Source organism: Vigna radiata, chromosome 1 (genome assembly GCF_000741045.1).
Source record: "Vigna radiata var. radiata cultivar VC1973A chromosome 1, Vradiata_ver6, whole genome shotgun sequence".
Classification (NCBI taxonomy): Eukaryota; Viridiplantae; Streptophyta; class Magnoliopsida; order Fabales; family Fabaceae; genus Vigna; species Vigna radiata.
In genome coordinates, this window is record NC_028351.1 from 18,215,520 (window position 1) to 18,221,055 (window position 5,536).

Genomic DNA, 5,536 nt, shown 5'->3' on the forward strand with positions numbered 1-5,536 from the left:
AACCTTAAGAAACTGGACTACAGGGGTCTCTGTCACCTCTCCTCTCTTCAGAAATTGACTCTTCGTAGCTATCCTATACTTCAATGCTTGCCAGGTGAGGGTCTGCCCGAATCCATTTCACAACTCACAAGGTGAAGACTGGGAAAAGATTGCTCACATTAAATCCATAATTGTTGATTACAAAGAAGTAAACATATAAGTCGAAAGATAAGTATACTGATGCACTAATTCTCATATTCCTACATTTGTCGTTTGGTTCGTCTGGTTCTCCTCACTATCTTTGAAGCATTTCCAATACAGTCTTATTTAGTGCAAATATTTTAATATCGAATTCAGTGGTACTAGAGCTAGTTCGATCATTGGGCATAGATAAAAATTTTCATCTACGTCAAAAAAAAAAAAAAACCTTTTATGGCTTAGAAGGTTACTAAAGGAGATTGACTTTGGACCTAACATGGAGATGAACCTGTTCTGTGATAATAAAACTGGAATTGATATCTCACAAAATCCTATCCAACATGACCGAACAAAACACGTGGAGGTAGATAGACACTTTATCAAGCATAATCTTGAAGAGAAGATTAACACATGTTGCACATGGCTGCCTACGTGTCAGCAGATCCACATTTCATGGATCTAGTATTTTCCTGGCCAAGGCCGAAGGGTATGCTTATAAAAAACCCCAAGGCAGCTTCTGTATGTTACTTTTGGAAATTAAGAGATTATTTGCTGATGAATCTTCCAGCTTTTCTCCACCAAGAGTCATTCAACTTGTGCTTCTTTTCCTTCTCCTCTAGCTTCCTTCCTAGAGAAGGCTTTCTGAGCTAGATCCCCTGGCCACCACAAGCACTTCATCCATCAACTTCAATCATCATCCATATCCTCCGCTGCTGCTACGTCAAGTCCATTAACCACTTAAATCTGTTGCTGCCACACACACACTCGATTTTCTCCTCAACGCATTCTTCACCGTCACTGTTCCATTGCTTGAGCTCACGGATCTGAACTATCTTCCAAGGCTGGAGCTATCATTTGGTAATCAGAGCAAGGTTGCTGTGGCTACCGTGAGCTAAGTCTTCTTTTCTATTCCTTGTTGTCACACAATTCCTTCTCTTTTGTAATTGATTCTGGTACTGTTCCATTCAGTTTCTTGCTCAGTAGGTTCTGTTTATGTGTTTTTCTTGTGTGCTAGCCTATCTTTGAGTGTATCTTTGTCATTTTATTCGGTCAAATTGATTGTTGGGTCATTTTCTTTTGAAAATCCCATACTGTCATGTGCTGTCATGTATCACTTTTCCTTTTTTGTTCATAAATCCTGTTTTCATTTGAAAATCGTGAGTGCTGCCATTGGAAAATCTGACTGAACGCAACATTTTCTGCACAATTAAATGAGCTATGACAATTTCTATGAGGAGCTTAAGTGCATGATTTGTGTTGTTCATGTCAGATCTGAGATTGAATTCCAGTGCAAACTGTGATTTGCGTCATTTAAACTGATTTTGCAACTTTTGATTTCGTGTTAAATGAATAGTTGAGAAAACTCATGATGTATACCACAATAACATTGAGATGATGCTGTGAAAGGATGGATAAAATCAATAGAATCTCATTTATGAAGCAACTCTGCAGTTGACCGAGTTGCATTTCCTTGTTTTTCAATTTTTGAAGGTGTCAATCTGGTCCAGTAGTAGACCATTGCTGGATGTCTTAAAATTTACTTCCAATGCTTCCAGTTTTAACTGATGAATATGGATGCACATGTTGGTCCAAAGGTCATTTGATTCCTTAAAACAAATTCTGTTTGGTTGAGTTGTGAAAATTCCTATAAAATTTGCTGCATACTTAAGTCATATTACTATATTTTGCACTGAATGTAATTTTCCTTGAAAGTCAGTTGCAACACGTTCACTTTGATCATTTAGATTTGGTTATGCAAAGAAATTACATTCAAATTCAGTTTTACTAAATATCACTAGTCCAACCAGAATTAGTTGTTTTATTTGTTGACTAAGCTACATAATTGTATCTAGCAATGAAATTCTGAACTATTTGGTGCATCGTGATACCACAAATTTGTAGCAAAAGCTTGGTCATAGTGTATTCAAAATAATAGCACGGATTTAACCAATAAAATAGTGTAAAGATCATTAAAAAGCTTACTGACCAGTGCAAGTCAAAAGTGGTAAAATTAGTGCACCAAAACTTGTTGTCATTCAGGCATTTTCACAAACAGATTTGACAGAATTTCATTTGCTTTTCAATTCGATTCAATTACAGCTTAATTTTGTTTCTTGCTTTGTTAATCTGTGTTAGAACCATTCCTAAGCTTCTATTTGTTGTGCCATCATGTTTCTATACCTTTTCTTGCTTTAATTTCAATTTTTGGCACTCCTGCATACCACCTGTTTGATAAAAGGTGGGTAGTGCAGTCTGGTTCTACAGTAGAGATTGTATTTTCTGATCATTAATTTCACTCACTGCTGGGTTGGTTCTGTGCTGTTGGAGGTGCTTTCGTGGAAGGGTGGTTTACTTTAGAAATTCCCTGTCTCGGTAGCATCTTAGGGAGTGAAGAAGTGATTAGAAGAAGAAGGAAAAGTGACAGGAAGAGGAGCATGTTCTGCTGTCATGCTGCTGAAGCTGCAACAAATCTGTCCGAAGTCAGTTTCTAAGTGCTTCAACGTTCCAAAACCTCACTGCATTGCAACTGTGAGACTTGCATTTGGCACATTACACAGCCAGGAATTCCTTGAGAGAAGCTAGAGTTGCATTGCCAAACCCACTTGTCAACACCCAATTTCGTCCGGAGAAATAAATAATCAAAATTAAAGAATAAGAGAATAATAATGAAAGTTGGGCAAAGAAAAAAAGGAAAAGGAAAATAATAAAATAATCTTCCTTAATGCAGGACACGTCACTTTATAATGTTTTTGAAATATTAGTTTAATATGGTAATAATTTGAATTATATTGTCTGACAATAATTACAATCAATGTCTTGAATATTATTTGATTTGATTTTTCTTGCAATCAAGACCATTTCTTTATTAATTCTTTTTTCCACTAGATTTATTTCATTCTTAATTTTACCCTATCATAATTTTTAATTACTTTGTCATTTAATGAGTTACTAATTATTAACTTATATTTAAAGTATTAATTCACTTTTAATACTATTTTTTAATTTTTAAATTATCCTTTTATAACTTTTAATTACTTTGTTATTTAATAAAATTAAGGGTTAAATATGCTTTTAGTCCCTGAAGTTTCACTGATTTTTGGTTTTAGTTCCTGCATAAAACATTGATGGTATTTCGTCCTCTTAGTATGAAAACATGTATGTTTAGTCCCTAAAAATAGACGGTGTTAATATTTTGGTGAGGTGGCTAACGGCCCTGCCATATCTTCATTGTGCACTCTCTGCCACGTATGTTTTTTTTTTAACATTTGGATTACCCTTTTTTTGGTTTTGCACGTGTGTAGAGTGATCAGATCAATTAGGGATCAGATTATGAATTAGGATTTAGGGCAAATTCGTTTTTTGAAATTAGGGAAAAGTGACGTGATCTCCCCTTCGTCACAAGCCAGCCACCGCGAGCTGCTGATCAACCAAAGGTGTCACCAGCGATACTGTCCGGTGATGGGTCCGGCGAAACCAACATGGAAAGTGCAAAGCTTTGAGTGGCAGTCGAGAAGCATTAAAATCGAAGAAAAAGAGCAAACTCTCTAACAGCTTCGTAGATTCCGTGCAAATCAAAACTTCTCTCTATCACAGTCAATCATATTTATACAAAGCTTCTTCAGTTTCAGTTTTAATTGCACAAAACACAAACTCATGTTGTTAAATATAATTATTGGTGTTGTGTATGGAATTTTCCTTGAAGATAAAATAAAAGATGCATACACTGAAGCACTTTTCAGAGTCAGTAAAATAAAAGATGTAAATTCAGAGTTTGATTAACCTTGAAGTTCTTTTCATCAGTAAAGTACCCCGAAACCATAATAAGTGCTCGAAGTTTCTCATACACTGAAGCAGAACAAAGTAATAAAAGTTAGAAATGCATTGCAAAGTTGATTAATGGAGGGTTTATGTGAGACTGACACTGAAAACTTGTTATTTCTTGTGCAAGATTTTCTGCGCGAGAAAGAAGCTGTCCGATTGAAAGTCCTACGCAACTGATAAGTCGATATTTTATTGACTGCATTTAGTTTATTGTACCTAAATTAATCAGGGAATTGTGTTTAAATGTCCGGTATTTTCCCGTTTCTGCTAATTGTGCTTAATTTGACCGGAAATTCGAATTTTAATTAATTTGAATTTTCTGAGTTAATTATTTGCATTATTATTTTCAGNGAAAATTTTGGAAATATAATTTGGGACATATTGAGAGTTGTCGCACAATTCAAGACTTTCCACAAAAGAAGTGTGCAAAAGAGAGGGGGGCACTGTTACATTGGCCGCCACTGGTGAGGGGGTCTTGAAGAGTGATATTGGGGATTGCTTGAAGTAGCACACGGATTGGTAATGGAGGGTTATGGTTGAAGAGAGAATTTGCTCACTGCCTGGGAGAAATGCGNAACCAGTATTTTCTTTTCTTTTCTTAGATAGAAAGAGACGTGTTGAATTTTTAATTTAATGGAAATAGGAACACATTGTTACGGTGACAGCACATTGGATATTTCATTTATTTCAGCACACGGGTTGGTCTAGCATTTATTTTTCTTTAAGAATAGTATGGTGGTGATTTTAATTTTTAATAAGAAGCATGTGTTATATTTTCTTTAAAAAGGAAGCATTAGTTTTAGATGGCAGCATGCTCTTACGGTGGTTTATGTTGGCATAAGAAAATTAATTCATGCATTGGATAAGTAGCATCGATGCAATTGCTGATGAGGTCTTGGTGTTCAAATAAGAGCACCTTCACGGCAAGAGGTTTACTCCTTGGCCATGCAATTTTAAAAGTCAATTGGTAGATAATGTGTCACATGAATTGGTGGAAAAAAATTATATTCTCTCATTTCTTTTTNTTTAAAATATTTTACATGTTAAGTTGTTCTTCATCTTTTTAATTTAGTTTTGCATTTAATTTAATTTAACTATGTTTAGATATTTGTTTAGTNTAGTATTTGGTTTAGCATTTTCACTTTCTGGACTCGTTTTTAAAAAAATAACTGCAACCACACCAGAGGTCCAAATGCTACGTTTTATGTGTCAAATGAAAGATATTTGAGTCTATTTTCCAGGAAAAAAAACCTCATCTCATTTGGAGCTCTGTAGAAAAAGTTATGGATAAAACATTGAGCGAAGGTCAGAGNTGTCNTGTTCCAGCGTGAATTTTCGTATTTACTGTAGCAGTTTCGTTTTTACTGTTTTAATTTCATTTTCGTACATGGTGAAACCTTTTCAAAACCCCCCCTTTTTGTGTTAGACTTGACTCTGAACCATAGTTGGTCCTTGAGAGACGACCTAGGAGTCACTTCCTAGTCTATACTGCATTTCTAATATGCAATCAAATTTGATTGGGCGGCGACACCCATCA